The following is a 19,458-nucleotide window of genomic DNA, read 5'->3' on the forward strand; positions in this document are numbered from 1 at the left end:
AGCAAAGGATAGATCTGACAAGAAAACGGCGAACGGAAAAGGAGGGGCGAATAAAACGGCAAATTTTTCTGAAGTGGGGGAGAGGAAAACAAGAGGCAAATGGCAAATAATGTAAATTGCAAGGAGATGAGATTTGTGATTAGGAACCTGGTATATGTTGAAGATCCTCTCCGGCAACGGCGCCAGAAATTCCTTTTGATGTCGCTTGATGCTACGTCGGTATTTCCCCAAAGAGGAAGGTGTAACATCCCAAATTTTCAATTTGGAATGTTATACATAGGTCATTCATACATATCATACTTTATTGCATTTCGTTTTGTGATCCTCGAAATCCTAAGCAACTCAAGGACCCTCGAAGAGAGTTGGGGATTTTCCTAGTTAACATATTTGAACTTTTCTCAAATATTGAAACAAGGATCACTTTGGTTTTAATTGTTTTTCTCCCCGAAAATATTTCAGATTAAAATTAAATGAGAAGAGATAATGTGACTTCTCCAAAATAAATGAAATGTTGGAGGAAAAATATTAAAATCAATTTGTTTTTTTATTTTCGGGTTTTATCGCTATTTTATTTGGATTAGGAAAAATATGCGTTTTTCAAAATTGCATTAGAGGCCCAAATAAATGTTCACTTTGTCCGCTATATTTTTAGAGGACGAGGAAATTTTATTTCAGGATTTGTGGAGTCCGTTTAGTATTTCTTTTAATCGTTTTTCTGCATGTCGGAATATTTTAAAAAAATGCGAACCGAATTACCGGGCCGTGTCCGGTTAGGACACTTAGCCCGGGGCTTTATAAGCCGCACCCCCGAGGCCCGAGGCCCAAGTATCCCCAGCGCCGCCCGCCGCCGGTTTTCGTGAGAAAACCGTTTGATTTTCTTTCGAAACCCTAGATCTTGTTTTTTTCTATCAGATCGGTTTTTTCGTCGGTATATTTATTTTGCGGACGTTCGTCCGTACGTTCGTTTTAACGAACGCCGTTCATCCATTAGTCACAGACAGCGAACGTTCATTCGTTAGCCTGTTCGTCAGTTTTTCTTTTTCCAGGTATTCCACGATTATTTTCGATCACGATTTCTGCCCTGATCTTAGTTTTAGTTTATCTTTTCGCTCGTTTATCGGAATCAGGCGATTCAAGCGCCTGGATCTTCGTCTCGAAGCCCTCTTTCTGTATAACCAACTTGTACAAGATTTTGATACTGCAAAATTTATTTTAGTCCAGACTAGTAATCGGATCTTGATTGTTTCACAGTTTGAGTTTCATTGCTCCGTTTGATTTGATTCTTTTTGCAAACCGGAGTTCTTCAGTTGAACTTTCTGGTTAGATCTTCTTATTTGAGATTTACCCGTGCATCCTTGCTTGATTACTTATGTATGCTATTGTTTGTTTGCGATAGAACACCCGGAGTGCGAAGCGTTCTACTACGAGTCCCTAGGATTTGCAGATCGTCAACAAGGCAAGTAACACTTTGATCATACCCTTTTATCACCCAGTTTTTATGCATTAGTTTCTACCTTCACACATTGCATGAGTAGGATCTCTTAACATGTGGGTCTGGGAAGTATACGATGAGGTAGAACCTATTACCTGTTTTATTATCAAACCCATGGGAATTACTTCTACGTTATGCTTATATTGCCATGCTATGCTCGTAGACGTGGATTGGGTTTGAGTGTATCCATGACAGATGTGAGCTGTTAATTTAATGGTTCAACTTAAGGTGGCAACTTTAATACACATCTAGGTGGATTGCTTGTGGGCACCTGGAGAAACCAGTGTTGACCTAGGATATCCCGGAGTACCCGTGTGATCATCCTACGGTCCGCCACCTAGGCTCAAAGGGATCATAAGACAATTCATGCTAGAAACTTCCGTGTGCAGCCACAAGCCATTATGGGCTCTGGCATAGTTGAGTAAGTTGCGTGAGCTCTTGAAGAGGTGGACTAGCAGATGTAGGGGGTTGTAGGTGTACCGGTCCGCCCGGAGTAGAGAGCAAATGCTTCTGAAAGATTGTGTCTCGGTCATCCGTTTCTCAAACACCGTGTAGTGCGAGAAATCCAATGGAGGTTTTCAGATGGTTCTACCGACGTGCTTTACACAAAGGTGGTTGGCGGGTGTCAGTTTCTCCAACTTTAGATGAACTGAGTGTAGCTACGCCCGGTCCTTGAGAAGGTTAAAACAGCACTAACTTGACGAACTATCGTTGTGGTTTTGATGCGTAGGTAAGAACGGTTCTTGCTCGGCCCGTAGCAGCCACATAAAACTTGCAACAACAAAGTAGAGGACGTCTAACTTGTTTTTACAGGGCATGTTGTGATGTGATATGGTTAAGACCTGATGAGATATAAGTTGTTGTATGAGATGATCATGTTTTGTTGAAGTTATTGGCAATTGGCAAAAGCCTTATGGTTGTCTTTCTATTGCATAAGATGCAAACGCCAAATAATTGCTTTACTTTATCGCTATGCGATAGCAATAGTTGCAGGAGCAATAGTTGGCGAGACGACCATGTGATGACACATTGATATAGATCAAGATGATGGAGATCATGGTGTCATGCTGGTGACGATGGAGATCATGACAATGCTTTGGAGATGGAGATCAAAGGCACAAGATGATGATGGCCATATCATGTCACATATTATGATTGCATGTGATGTTTATCTTTTATACGTCTTATCTTGCTTAGTTCGGCGGTAGCTTTATAAGATGATCTCTCACTAAATTTCAAGGTATAATTGTTCTCCCTGAGTATGCACCATTGCGAAAGTTCTTCGTGCTGAGACACCACGTGATGATCGGGTGTGATAGGCTCTACGATCAAATACAACGGGTGCAAAACAGTTGCACACGCAGAATACTCAGGTTAAACTTGACGAGCCTAGCATATGCAGATATGGCTCGGAACACTGAGATTGAAAGGTCGAGCGTGAATCATATAGAAGATATGATCAACATAGTGATGTTCACCATTGAAAACTACTCCATCTCACGTGATGATCGGACATGGTTTAGTTTATTTGGATCACGTGATCACTTAGATGATTAGAGGGATGTCTATCTAAGTGGGAGTTCTTAAGTAATATGATTAATTGAACTTTAATTTATCATGAACTTAGTCCTGGTAGTATTAGCATATCTATGTTGTAGATCAATAGCTCGCGATGTTGCTCCCCATTTATTGTTCCTAGAGAAAAACTATGTTGAAAAATGTTAGTAGCAATGATGCGGATTGGATCCATGATCTGAGGATTATCCTCATTGCTGCACAGAAGAATTATGCCCTTGACGCACCGTTAGGTGATAGACCTATTGCAGGAGCAGATGCAGACGTTATGAACGTTTGCTAGCTCAATATGATGACTACTTGATAGTTTAGTGCACCATGCTTAACGGCTTAGAATCGGGGCTTCAAAGATGTTTTGAACGCCATGGAGCATATAAGATGTTCCAAGAGTTGAAATTGGTATTTCATACTCATGCCCGTGTTGAGAGGTATGAGACCTCTGACAGTACTTTGCCTACAAGATGGAGGAGAATAGCTCAACCAGTGAGCATGTGCTCAGATTGTCTGAGTACTACAATTGCTTGAATCAAGTGGGAGTTAATCTTCCAGATAAGAGAGTAATTGACAAAGTTCTCTAGTCACTATCACCGAGTTACTAGAACTTAGTGATGAACTATAATATGCAAGGGATGACAAAAGTAATTCCCAAGCTCTTCATGATGCTGAAATCGATGAAGGTAGAAATCAAGAAAAGCATCAAGTGTTGATGGTTGACAAAGACCACTAGTTTCAAAAAAAGGCAAAGGGGAGAAGGGGAACTTCAAAAAGAACGGCAAGCAAGTTGCTGCTCAAGTGAAGAAGCCCAAGTCTGGACCTAAGCCTGAGACTGAGTGCTTCTACTGCAAAGGGACTGGTCACTAGAAGCGGAACTGCCCCAAGTATTTGGCGGATAAGAAGGATGGCGAGGTGAACAAAGGTATATTAGATATACATGTTATTGATGTGTACTTTACTAGTGTTTATAGCAACCCCTCGGTATTTGATACTAGTTCAGTTGCTAAGAGTAGTAACTTGAAACAGGAGTTGCAGAATGAACAAAGACTAGTTAAGGGTAAAGTGACGATGTGTGTTGGAAGTAGTTCCAAGAATGATATGATCATCATCGCACAGTCCCTATACTTTCGGGATTAGTATTGAACCTAAATAAATGTTATTTGGTGTTTGCGTTGAGCAAGAATATGATTTGATCATGTTTATTGCAATACGTTTATTCATTTAAGTTAGAGAATAATTGTTATTCTGTTTACATGAATAAAACCTTCTATGGTTATACACCCAATAAACTGGTTTGTTGGATCTCGATCGTGGTGATACACATATTCATAATATTGAAGCCAAAAGATGCAAAGTTAAAAATGATAGTGCAACTTATTTGTGGCACTGCCGTTTAGGTCATATTGGTGTAAAGCGCATGAAGATAATCCATGCTGATGGGCTTTTGGAATCACTTGATTAATGAATCAGTAGATGCTTGCGAACCATGCCTCATGGGCAAAGATGACTAAGACTCCATTCTCCGTAACAATGGAGAGAGCAACTGACTTATTGGATATAATACATATTGATGTATGAGGTCCGATGAGTGTTGAGGCTCGCGGCGGGTATCGTTATTTTCTGACCTTCACAGATGATTTGAGAAGATATGGGTATATCTACTTGAAGAAACATAAGTCTGAAACATTTGAAAATTTCAAAGAATTTCAGAGTGAAGTGGAAAATGATTGTAACAAGAAAAATAAAGTTTCTACGATCTGATCGTGGAGGAGAATATTTGAGTTGTGAGTTTGGTCTTCATTTGAAACAATGCGGAATAGTTTCGCATCTCACGCCACCCGGAACACCACAGTGTAATGGTATGTCCGAACATCATAACTGTACTTTATTAGATATGGTGCAATCTATGATCTCTCTTACCAATTTACCACTATCGTTTTGGGGTTATGTATTAGAGACGGCTGCATTCACGTTAAATAGGGCACCGTCTAAATCCATTGAGACGACACCATATGAACTGTGGTTTGGCAATAAACCAAAGTTATTGTTTCTTAAAGTTTGGGGTTGTGATGCTTATGTGAAAAAGTTTCATCCTGATAAGCTCAAACCCAAATCGGAAAAGTGCGTCTTCATAGGATACCCAAAAGTTACTGTTGGGTACACCTTCTATCATAGATCCGAAGGCAAGATATTCGTTGCTAAAAATGGATCCTTTCTAGAGAATGAGTTTCTCTCGAAAGAAGTGAGTGGGAGGAAAGTAGAACTTGATAAGGTAATTGTACCTTCTCCCGAATTGGAAAGTAGTTCATCACTGAAATCAGTTCCAGTGATGCTTACACCAATTAGTGAGGAAGTTAATGATGATGATCATGAAAGCTTCGGATCAAATTAATACCGAACCTTGTAGGTCAACCAGAGTATGCTCCGCACCAGAGTGGTACGGTAATCCTATTCTGGAGTTCATGTTACTTGACCATGACAAACCTACGAACTATGAGGAAGCGATGATGAGCCCAGATTCCACGAAATGGCTTGAGGCCATAAAATCTGACATGGGATCCATGTATGAGAACAAAGTGTGGACTTTGGTTGACTTGCCCGATGATCGGCAAGCCATAGAAAATAAATGGATCTTCAAGAGGAAGACGGACGCTGATAGTAGTGTTACTATCTACAAAGCTAGACTTGTTGAAAAAGGTTTTTGACAAAGTTCAAGGTGTTGACTATGATGAGATTTTCTCACTCGTAGCAATGCTTAAGTCTGTCCGAATCATGTTAGCAAACTGCCGCATTTTATGAAATCTGGCAAATGGATAAACAAAATTGCATTCCTTAAAGGATTTATTAAAGAAGGAGTTGTATATGATGCAACCAGAAGGTTTTGTCAATCCTAAAGGTGCTAAAAAAATATGCAAGCTCCAGCGATCCATATATGGACTAGTGCAAGCATCTCAGAGTTGGAATATACACTTTGATAAGTTGATCAAAGCATATAGTTTTATACAGACTTGCGGTGAAGCCTGTATTTACAAGAAAGTGAGTGAGAGCACTACAACATTTCTGATAAGTATATGTGAATGACATATTGTTCATCAAAAATAATGTAGAATTATTCTGCAAAGCATAAAGGAGTGTTTGAAAGGAGTTTTTCAAAGAAAAACCTCGGTGAAGCTGTTTATATATTGAGCATCAAGATCTATAGAGATAGATCAAGACGCTTGATAAGTTATTTCAATGAGTACATACCTTGACAAGATTTTCAAGTAGTTCAAAATGGAACAGTCAAAGAAAGAGTTCTTGCATGTGTTACAAGGTGTGAAATTGAGTAAGACTCAAAGCCCGACCACGAAGAGAAGATAGAAAGAGAATGAAAGTCATTCCCTATGCCTCAGCCATAGGTTCTATAAAGTATGCCATGCTGTGTACCAGATCTATTATATACCCTACACTGTTATTGGCAAAGGAGTACAATAGTGATCTAGGAGTAGATCACTGGACATTGGTCAAAATTATCCTTAGTGGAATAAGGATATGTTTCTCGATTATGGAGTTGAGAAAAGGTTCGTCGTAAAGGGTTAAGTCGATGCAAATTTTGACACTGATCCAGATGACTCTAAATCTCAATCTGGATACATATTGAAAGTGAGAGCAATTATATAGAGTAGCTCTGTGCAGAGCATTATTGACATAGAAATTTGCAAAATACTTACGGATCTGAATGTGGCAGACCCGTAGACTAAACTCCTCTCACAAGCAAAACATGATCACACCTTAGTACTCTTTGGATGTTAATCACATAGCGATGTGAACTAGATTATTGACTCTAGTAAACCCTTTGGGTGTTGGTCACATGACGATGTGAACTATGGGTGTTAATCACATGGCGATGTGAACTATGGGTGTTAATCACATGGTGATGTGAACTATTGGTGTTAAATCACATGGCGATGTGAACTAGATTATTGACTCTAGTGCAAGTGGGAGACTGAAGGAAATATGCCCTAGAGGCAATAATAAAGTTATTATTTATTTCCTTATTTCATGATAAATGTTTATTATTCATGCTAGAATTGTATTAACCGGAAACATAATACTTGTGTGAATACATAGACAAACAAAGTGTCACTAGTATGCCTCTACTTGACTAGCTCGTTAATCGAAGATGGTTGAGTTTCCTAGCCATGGACATGAGTTGTCATTTGATTAATGGGATCACATCATTAGGAGAATGATGTGATTGACTTGACCCATTCCGTTAGCTTAGCACTTCATCGTTTAGTATGTTGCTATTGCTTTCTTCATGACTTATACATGTTCCTATGACTATGAGATTATGAAACTCCTGTTTACCGGAGGAACACTTTGTGTGCTACCAAATGTCATAACGTAACTAGGTGATTATAAAGGTGCTCTACAGGTGTCTCCAAAGGTACTTGTTGGGTTGGCGTATTTCGAGATTAGGATTTGTCACTCCGGTTGTCGGAGAGGTATCTCTGGGCCCATTCGGTAATGCACATCACTATAAGCCTTGCAAGCATTGTAACTAATGAGTTAGTTACATGATGATATATTATAGAACGAGTAAAGAGACTTGCCAGTAACGAGATTGAAATAGGTATTGAGATACCGACGATCGAATCTCGGGCAAGTAACATACCGATAACAAAGGGAACAACGTATGTTGTTATGCGGTTTGACCGATAAATTTCTTCGTAGAATATGTGGGAGCCAATATGAGCATCCAGGTTCCGCTATTGGTTATTGGACGGAGACGTGTCTCGTTCATGTCTACATAGTTCTCGAACTCGTAGGGTCCACACGCTCAAACTTTCGGTGACGATTGTATTATGAGTTTATGTGATTTGATGTACCGAAGGTAGTTCGGAGTCCCGGATGAGATCGGGGACATGACGAGGAGTCTCGAAATGGTCGAGACGTAAAGATCGATATATTGGACGACTATATTCGGACATCAGAAAGCTTCCGGGTGATTCGGGTATTTTCGGAGTATCGGGGAGTTACGGGAATTCATCGGAAGAAGTATCGGGCCTTATTGGGCCATACGGGAATAGAGGAGAGAGGTCAAAAGGAAGGAGGCGCGCGCCCCCCTCTGGTCCTAATTGGACAAGGGGTGAAGCCCCTTTTTCCTTCTTCCTTTTCCCTCTCCCCCTCTTTCCTTCTCTCCTACTCCGGAAAGGAAAGGGGAATCCTACTAGGACTTGGGAGTCCTAGTAGGACTGCCCACACTTGGCGCGCCCCTCTAGGGCCGGCCTCTCCCTCCCTCCTTTATATACGGGGGCAGGGGGCACCTCTAGACACACAAGTTGATCTGTTGATCTCTCCCAGCCATGTGCGGTGCCCCCTCCACCATAATCTACCTTGATCATATCGTAGCGGTGCTTAGGCGAAGCCCTGCGTCGGTAGCATCATCATCACCGTCATCATGTCGTCATGCTGATGGAACTCTCCATCGAAGCTCTACTGGATCGGAGTTCTTGGGATGTCATCGAGCTGAACGTGTGCTGAACTCGGAGTTGCCGTACGTTCGGTACTTGATCGATCGGATCGTGAAGACGTACGACTACATCAACAGCGTTGTGCTAACGTTTCCGCTTTCGGTCTACGAGGGTACGTGGACAACACTCTTCCCTCTCGTTGCTATGCATCACCATGATCCTGTGTGTGCGTAGGAATTTTTTTGAAATTACTACATTCCCCAACACAACTACCATGATAGTTAAATAAAATATATTCCTTTGTTCTAGGGGAAAATTGGCTTTTCGCAAAACATATTAACCGTACAGTCTCCACCAGCCATATATGCATGTAGTGATAGCATTTATCTGTTCATTACTCTCCTGTGTTACATTGCTGGCATATGCTACGTCTTGAGCTTGCGTTGGTTTTTCCCAAAGAGGAAGGGATGATGCAGCAGAGTAGTGTAAGTATTTCCCTCAGTTTTTGAGAACCAAGGTATCAATCCAGTAGGAGCCCACACTCAAGTCCCTCGTACCTGCACAAAGCGATAGCTACTCGCAACCAACGTGATTCGGGGTTGTCAAGCCCTTCACGGTCACTTACGAGAGTGAGATCTGATAGATAGAATATTTTTGGTATTTTTGATATAAAGATGCAAAGTAAAAAGTAAAAGCAAAGTAAATAGCAAAACAATATAAAAGTGATGGAGATTTATATGATCAGAATAGACCTGGGGGCCATAGGTTTCACTAGTGGCTTCTCTCAAGAGTATAAGTATTCTATGGTGGGTGAACAAATTACTGTTGAGCAATTGATAGAATTGTGCATAATTATGAGAATATCTAGGCATGATCATGTATATAGGCATCACGTCAATGACAAGTAGATCGAAATGATTCTGCATCTACTACTATTACTCCACTCATCGACCGCTATCCAGCATGCATCTAGAGTATTAAGTTAAAAACAGAGTAACACCTTAAGCAAGATGACATGATGTAGAGAGATAAACTCATGCAATATGAAATAAACCCCATCTTGTTATCCTCGATGGCAATGATACAATACGTGCCTTGCTGCCCCTTCTGTCACTGGGTAACGACACTGCAAGATCGAACCCAAAGCTAAGCACTTCTCCCATGGCAAGAACTACCAATCTAGTTAGCCAAACCAAACGGATAATTCGAAGAGACTTGCAAAGATAACCAATCATGCATAAAAGAATTCAGAGAAGATTCAAATTTTATTCATAGATAGACTTGATCATAAGCCCACAATTCATCGGTCTCAATAAACACACCGCAAAAAGAAGATTACATCGAATAGATCTCCACAAGAGAGGGGGAGAACTTTGTATTGAGATTCAAAGAGAGTGAAGAAGCCATCTAGCTACTAACTATGGACCCAAAGTTCTGAGGTAAACTACTCACACTTCATCGAAGGGGATAGGATGATGTAGAAGCCCTCCGTGATGACGGCCCTCTTCCGGCGGAGCTCCGGAACAGGCCCCAAGATGGGATCTCGTGGATATAGAAAGTTGCAGCGGTGGAATTAGGTTTTTGGCTCCTGTTCTGATCGTTTGGGGGTACGTGTGTATATATAGGAGGAAGGAGTACGTCGGTGGAGCACCGAGGGGCCCACGAGGCAGGGGGCGCGCCCTAGGGGGGCGCCCCCACCCTCGTGACCACCTCTTTGATCCCTTGCAGTAGGGTCCAAGTCTCCTGGATCACGTTCGGTGAGAAAATCACGTTTCCGAAGATTTTATTCCGTTTGGACTCCGTTTGATATTTCGTTTATCCGAAACACTGAAATAGGCAAAAAAACAGCAATTCTGGGCTGGGCCTCCCGTTAATAGGTTAGTCCCAAAAATAATATAAAAGTGGAAAATAAAGCCCAATATAGTCCAAAACAGTAGATAATATAGCATGGAGCAATCAAAAATTATAGATACGTTGGAGACGTATCAGGCATCCCCAAGCTTAATTCCTGCTCGTCCTCGAGTAGGTAAATGATAAAAAGAGTATTTTTGATGCGGAATGCTACTTGGCATAATTTCAATGCAAATCTTCTTAGTTGTGGTATGAATATTCAGATTAGAAAGATTCAAGACAAAAGTTTATATTGACATAGAAAATAATAATACTTCAAGCATACTAACAAAGCAATTATGTCTTCTCAAAATAACATGGCCAAAGAAAGTTATCCCTACAAAATCATATAGTCTGTCTACGCTCCATCTTCCCCACACAAAGTATTTAAATCATGCACAACCCCGATGACAATCCAAGCAATTGTTTCATACTCTAACTTTTTCAAAACTTTTTCAATCTTCACGCAATACATGAGCGTGAGCCATGGATATAGCACTATAGGTGGAATAGAATGGTGGTTGTGGAGAAGAAAAAAAGGAGAAGATAGTCTCACATCAACTAGGCGTATCAACGGGCTATGGAGATGCCCATCGATAGATATCAATGTGAGTGAGTAGGGATTGCCATGCAACGGATGCACTAGAGCTATAAATGTATGAAAGCTCAACAAAAGAAACTAGTCGGTGTGCATCCAACTTGCTTGCTCACGAAGACCTAGGGCAATTTGAGGAAGCCCATCATTGGAATATACAAGCCAAGTTCTATAATGTAAAATTCCCACTAGTATATGAAAGTGACAATATATGAGACTCTCTATATGAAGAACATGGTGCTACTTTGAAGCACTATATATGAGACTTGCTATATCATGGTGCTACTTTGAAGCACAAGTGTGGAAAAAAAGGATAGTAGCATTGCCCCTTTTTTATTTATTTATATTTTTTTGGGCCTTGTTTTTTTTCTTTGGCCTTTCTCCTTTTTTGGGGGACAATGCTCTATTGAATGATGATCATCACACTTCTATTTATTTACAACTCAATGATTACAACTCGATACTAAAAAAAGTATGACTCTATATGAATGCCTCTGGCGGTGTACCGGGATATGCAATGAATCAAGAGTGACAACTATGAAAGAATTATGAACGGTGGCTTTGCCACAAATACTATGTCAACTACATGATCATGCTAAGCAATATGACAATGATGGATGTGTCATGATGAACTAGATGGTGGAAAGTTGCATGGCAATATATCTCGGAATGGCTATGGAAATGCCATAATAGGTAGGTATGGTGGCTGTTTTGAGGAAGGTATATGGTAGGTGTATGATACCGGCGAAAGGTGTGCGGTATTAGGGAGGCTGGCAAAGGTGGAAGGGTGAGAGTGTGTATGATCCATGGACTCAACATTAGTCATAAAGAACTCATATACTTATTGCAAAAATTTAGAAGTTATCAAAGCAAAGTATTACGTGCATGCTCCTAGGGGGATAGATTGGTAGGAAAAGACCATCGCTCGTCCCCGACCGCCACTCATAAGGAATACAATAAATAAATAAATCATGCTCCGACTTCATCACATAACGGTTCACCATACGTGCATGCTACGGGAATCACAAACTTCAACACAAGTATTCTTTAAATTCACAACTACTCAACTAGCATGACTTTAATATTATCACCTCCATATCTCAAAACAATTATCATGCTTCAATCTTTTCTTAGTATTCAACACACTCAAAAGAAAGTTTCACAAATCTTGAATACCAAGCATATTATTATTGGGCAAATTACCATGCTATTAAGAGACTCTCAAATTAATTTAAGTGAATCATGAGAGATCAATAGTTTCTTTAAAACAAATCCACCACCGTGCTCTAAAAGATCTAAGTGAAGCACATAGAGCAAAATTATCTAGCTCAAAAGATATAAGTTAAGCACATAGAGCAAAATTATCTAACTCAAAAGATATAAGTGAAGTACATAGAGCAAAACTATCTAGCTCAAAGGATATAAGTGAAGCACATAGAGTATTCTATCAAATTTTAATTCATGTATGGCTCTCTCAAAAGGTGTGTACAGCAAGGATGATTGTGGAATACTCACAAACAAAGACACAAATAATACAAGACGCTCCAAGCAAAACACATATCATGTTGGTGAATAAAAATATAGCTCCAAGTAAATTACCGATGGAAGTGGACGAAAAGAGGGGATGCCTTCCGAGGCATCCCCAAGCTTTGACTTTTTGGTGTCCTTGGATTATCTAGGGGGTGCCATGGGCATCCCCAAGCTTAGGCTCTTTCCACTCCTTGTTCCATGATCCATCAAAAGAATTCACCCAAAACTTGAAAACTTCACAACACAAAACTCAAGATAGAAAACTCGTGAGCTCCGTTAGCGAAAGAAAACAAAAGACCACTTCAAGGTACTGTAATGAACTCATTCTTTATTTATATTGGCGTTAAACCTAATGTATTCCAACTTCTCTATGGATTATAAAACATTTTACTAGCCATAGATTCATCAAAATAAGCAAACAACACACGAAAAACAGAATCTATCAAAAACAGAAAAGTCTGTAGTAATATGTAGCTAGCGCAAAATATGGAACCCCAAAAATCCTAAAATACATTTCTGGACGTGAGGAATTTATCTATTAATCATATTCAAAAATAATTAACTAAATAGCACTCTTCAAATAAAAATGACAGCAGTTCTCGTGAGAGCTAAAGTTTCTGTTTTTTACAACAAGTTCAACAAGACTTTCCCCAAGTCTTCCCAACGGTTCTACTTGGTACAAACACTAATTGAACACAAAAAACACAACCAAAACAAAGGCTAAATAATTTATTTATTACTAAACAGGAGCAAAAAGCAAGGAACAAAAATATAATTAGGTTGCCTCCCAACAAGCGCTATCGTTTAACGCCCCTAGCTAGGCATAACGAGCAAGAATAGATCTAGGTATTGCCATCTTTGGCAGGTAATCCATAAGTGGCTCTCATGATAGTTTCATATGGTAATTTTATTTTATTTCTTGGAAAGTGTTCCATTCCCTTTTTAATGGAAATTTAAATCTAATATTCCCTTCCTTCATATCAATAATCGCACCAACCGTTCTAAGGAAAGGTCTACCAAGAATAATAGGGCAAGAAGGATTGCAATCTATATCAAGAACGATGAAATCTACGGGAACATAATTCATATTTGCAACAATAAGAACATCATTAATTCTTCCCATAGGTTTCTTAGTGGAATCCGCAAGATGCAAGTTTAGAGAGCAATCATCAAAATTACGGAAATCTAGTAAATCACACAAAGTCTTGGGAATAGTAGAGACACTAGCACCCAAATCACACAAAGCATAAAACTCATGATCTTTAATTTTAATTTTAATAGTTGGTTCCCAATCATCATAGAGTTTTCTAGGGATAGAAACTTTCAACTCAAGTTTCTCTTCATAAGATTGCATCAAGGCATCAACAATATGTTCGGTGAAGGCTTTATTTTGACTATAAGCATGTGGAGAATTTAGCACGGATTGCAACAAGGAAATACAATCAACCAAAAAGCAATTTTCATAATTAAATTCCTTGAAATCCAATATAGTGGGTTTAGCAACATCTAGATTTTTATTTCTTTCCATCCCACTTTCATCAATTTCATCATTAAGATCTAAACACTCTGAATTTTTAGAACGCCTTCTAGGTAAAGGAAGAACATATTCAGTTTCATCAAGATTCATATTGCAAAATAAAGATTTAATAGGAGACACATCAATAACTTTTAGATCTTCATCTTGATTTTCATAAGAATTAGAAGAACACACTTTAATAAAGGCATCTTTGGAAGCATGCATCCTAGCAGTTCTTTCTTTACACTCATCAATTGAAATTCTCATGGCTTTTAGAGACTCATTAATATCATGCTTAGGATGAATAGATCTAAGTTTCAAAGCATCAACATCAAGAGCAATTCTATCAATGTTCCTAGCCAAATCATCAATCTTAAGCAATTTTTCTTCAATCATATCATTAAAATTCTTTTGCAAAGAAATAAATTCTTTAATATTAGATTCAAAATCAGAGGGAATTTTATTATAATTTCCATAAGAGTTGTTGTAGGGATTCCCATAATTATTAGAAGGATTACTAGGATATGGCCTAGGATTAAAATCCCCTCTATAAGCGTTGTTACCAAAATTATTCCTACCAACAAAATTCACATCCATAGATTAATTGTTATTCTCAATCAAAGTAGACAAAGGCATATCATTAGGATCAGAAGAAACACTCTTAGTAGCAAATAATTTCATAAGTTCATCCATCTTTCCACTCAACACATTAATTTCTTCTATCGCATGCACTTTTTTATTAGAAGTTCTTTCAGTATGCCATTGAGAATAATTAACCATAATATTATCTAGGAGTTTAGTAGCATCTCCTAAAGTGATTTCCATAAAAGTGCCTCCCGCAGCCAAATCTAAAAGATTTCTGGAAGGAAAATTCAATCCGGCATAAAAAAATTGTATAATCATCCACAAATTCAAACCATGAGTAGGGCAATTACGTATCATTAATTTCATTTTCTCCCAAGCTTGTGCAACATGTTCATGATCAAGTTGTTTAAAGTTCATTATATCGTTTCTAAGAGAGATGATCTTAGCGGGAGGAAAATACTTAGAGATAAAAGCATCTTTGCATTTGTTCCATGAATCAATGCTATTCTTAGGCAAAGACGAAAACCAAGCTTTAGCACGATCTCAAACGAAAAAGGAAATAGCTTCAATTTAACGACATCATTATTGACATCTTTCTTCTTTTGCATATCACATAAATCAACGAAGCTATTCAGATGAGTAGCGGCATCTTCACTAGGAAGGCCGGCGAATTGATCTTTCATAACAAGATTCAAAAAAGCAGTATTAATTTCACAAGATTCAACATCGGTAAGAGGAGCAATCGGAGTGCTAAGGAAATCATTATTATTGGTATTGGTGAAGTCACACAATTTGGTAGTATCTTGAGCCATCGCGACAAACAAGCAATCTAACACACGAGCAAACAAAAAGCAAGCGGACAAAAAGGCAAACGGAGAGGGAAGATAGAGAGAGAGGGCAAATAAAACGGCAAGGGTGAATTGGGGGGAGAGGAAAATGAGAGGCAAATGGAAAATAATGTAATGCGAGAGATAGGGATTGTGATGGGTACTTGGTATATTGACTTTTTGCATAGACTCCCCGTCAACGGCGCCAGAAATCCTTCTTGCTACGTCTTGAGCTTGTGTTGGTTTTCCCCGAAGAGGAAGGGATGATGCAGCAGAGTAGTGTAAGTATTTCCCTTAGTTTTTGAGAACCAAGGTATCAATCCAGTAGGAGCCCACGCTCAAGTCCCTCGTACCTACACAAAGCGATAGCTACTCGCAACCAACGCGATTAAGGGTTGTCAAGCCCTTCATGGTCACTTACGAGAGTGAGATCTGATAGATAGAATATTTTTGGTATTTTTGATATAAAGATGCAAATAAAAAGTAAAAGCAAAGTAAATAGCAAAACAATATAAAAGTGATGGAGATTGATATGATGAGAATAGACCTGGGGGCCATAGGTTTCACTAGTGGCTTCTCCCAAGAGCATAAGTATTCTACGATGGGTGAACAAATTACTGTTGAGCAATTGATAGAATTGTGCATAATTATGAGAATATCTAGGCATGATCATGTATATAGGCATCACGTCTGTGACAAGTAGATCAAAACGATTCTGCATCTACTACTATTACTCCACTCATCGACCGCTATCCAGCATGCATCTAGAGTATTAAGTTAAAAACAGAGTAACGCCTTAAGCAAGATGACATGATGTAGAGAGATAAATTCATGCAATATGAAATAAACCCCATCTTGTTATCCTCGATGGCAACGATACAATACGTGCCTTGCTGCCCCTTCTGTCACTGGGTAAGGACACCGCAAGATCGAACCCAAAGCTAAGCACTTATCCCATGGAAGAACTACCAATCTAGTTGGCCAAACCAAACGGATAATTCGAAGAGACTTGCAAAGATAACCAATCATGCATAAAAGAATTCAGAGAAGATTCAAATATTATTCATAGATAGACTTGATCATAAACCCACAATTCATCGGTCTCAACAAACACACCGTAAAAAGAAGATTACATCGAATAGATCTCCACAAGAGAGGGGGAGAACTTTGTGTTGAGATTCTAAGAGAGAGAAGAAGCCATCTAGCTACTAACTATGGACCCGAAGGTCTGAGGTAAACTACTCACACTTCATCGGAGGGGCTAGGATGATGTAGAAGCCCTCCGTGATGATGGCCCTCTTTCGGCGGAGCTCCGGAACAGGCCCCAAGATGGGATCTCATGGATACAGAAAGTTGCGGCGGTGGAATTAGGTTTTTGGCTCCTATTCTGATCGTTTGGGGGTACGTGTGTATATATAGGAGGAAGGAGTACGTCGGTGGAGCACCGAGGGGCCCATGAGGCAGGGGGCGCGCCCTAGGGGGGGCACCCTCGTGACCACCTCTTTGATACCTTGTAGTAGGGTCGAAGTCACCTGGATCACGTTCGGTGAGAAAATCACGTTTCCGAAGATTTTATTCCGTTTGGACTCTGTTTGATATTCCGTTTATCCGAAACACTGAAATAGGCAAAAAACGGCAATTCTGGGCTGGGCCTCCGGTTAATAGGCTAGTCCCAAAAATAATATAAAAGTGGAAAATAAAGCCCAATATAGCCCAAAACAGTAGATAATATATCATGAAGCAATCAAAAATTATAGATACGTCGGAGACGTATCAGCATATTCCATGTGCTGACCCGTTTTTGGGCTGCAACGTATCATGTTGCAGACTTTACAGACGAGGAGTAAGGTGCGATAGGTCGTTTGTCATGCACTCAGCTATGCCGTTGGAGTTGATGGACTCACTTTATTCTTCCAAGCCTTCCGCTGTTATCGTATTAGATGGTCTTAAGCCATATTTATTGTAATAAGTTCTCTCTTGAGACATTCGATGTAATAAGTGTGTGATTGCCACTTTGTTATAAATCCTTCGAGTGTTGTGTGTGTCAGCATTACCGATCCAGGGATGACACTGAAGCATAGAGACTTGACCGTTTGAGGTCGGGTCGCTACAAGATGGTATTAGAGCACACGCTGAATGTAGGACACGACCACTAAGAAAAGCCATAGGTCACTCTTCTCTACTTATTTCTGACTCCTCTCCATTTTCTACTCTTTAGGATGGTAGACTCGAGGAACAAGTTTGCACAACCGGATGAAGACACACCTTTTGGACGACACTTGAAGGAAGTCACTAAGTACCTCAACATTGGAATACGAAGCTTCACCGGGACCTACACCACCACTTTACCAGAAGAGGAGTGTTGGATGATAAGAGTTCAAGTTCCAGGAAGGACGTTCACGCCAGTCACTAAACCCATAGAGCTTTCCTTTGATGCACCAACATGGAGTCTAGGCAAGAATATGGCAGCCCACATTGCTATAGGACGCATCGGCGAAGTTTACCACAAGGAGCTTAAAGACACTATCTACCAGATATGTGGGCGCCGAGATGAGCAATGGGAGATGATCAGCACCAGGAAGGACAGGTCCATTGCAGCATTCATCCAGGAATTAAACCATCACATTCGTCGCCAGGAGAACCAGATGTGCGCGAGGATGATGGATTTGAAGAAGGCGATGATCAGGATCACAGAGCTAGGAGAAGAGCTTAAGTCTACACGCGATGGATATGAGGAGGAAATGATGATACTTGTGGAGAGGAATGACGACATGACAAGGAAGCTAGGAGTTTTTATGGGAGACCCCGCGCCAGGAGGAGAAGACAATGAACCCAAGGAGATCCATTCTGAAGACTACATCATCATCGACGACATCGTCTCCGACCCGGATAGTAGTGATGATGACTATGAAGACAAAGCTGGAGCGGATACCATGGAGTCTTCCACCGATCAAAATTTCTAGTAGACCACCATACTATTAGTACTACACCCCCATGTAAATATTAGTAGTCCGAGCACTGTAACGATAGTTAGACCGATTGTATACCCTTGCTTGATTGATTGAGTGATATGACATGATTGTGTTTGTCTCATGTGCATATGGGTAGTGTTTTCTCATTAGACCTCATCCTATTCTAATCTCTTCCCTCTAAACCTATCAGATGCCTCCGAGACGTGACCCCAGTTTTGCTTTCCCGCCGGAGCTCACTCAGTTGATCCAACAGCAGAATGCCTTGATGTAGTTGTTAGTTCAGAACCAAGGCAACAACAACAACCCACCGCCACCACCCCCCGTTGACAACTTAGCATGTTTTCTGAGGCTGCAGCCGCTGGTGTTTTCCAGTAGCACTGAGCCAATAGTTGCTGATGATTGGCTGTGTAGGATTGGAAGGGAGTTGACCACCGCTGGTTGCACAGATGCTGAGAAGGTGTGTTTTGCCGCACACCAATTAGATGGACCAGCAGCCTCATGGTGGGAGAATTACACAGCCACTTTCCCTATAGCCAATGTCACTTGGGAGCAGGTTCAGCAAGCATTCCGCACAACCCACGTATCCACTGGAGCCATGAGCATGAAGAAGCGTGAGTTTCACAACTTACGCCAAGGGAACCGTACTGTAGGACAGTACGTGGAGGAGTTTAGTAAGTTATCCCGCTATGCTCCAGATGATGTGGCCATAGATGCCGCGAAGCAGGAGTAGTTTATGGAATGGCTGAATGATGAGATGAGTATGCAGTTAATGGTGGCAACATTTAACGACTACCTGGAGTTGGTAGTTAAAGCTCTCGTGATCGAAGGGAAGCAGCAGTAGATAGAGAGCCGCAAGAGGAAATATGGACAAGGGAAGTACAATTCAGGAGCTCAGCAGAAGCCTCGCTTTACCCCGAACTCGGGAGGGCTTACCCATAACCATGGAGGACACACTCACAATGGAGAAAGTTCCCATAATCATAATGGCCCAAAGAATGGGAATGGGAATGGAGCAAACAGCAAGCA

The sequence above is a fragment of the Triticum aestivum genome, chromosome 7A (assembly GCF_018294505.1).
Source record: "Triticum aestivum cultivar Chinese Spring chromosome 7A, IWGSC CS RefSeq v2.1, whole genome shotgun sequence".
NCBI lineage: Eukaryota > Viridiplantae > Streptophyta > Magnoliopsida > Poales > Poaceae > Triticum > Triticum aestivum.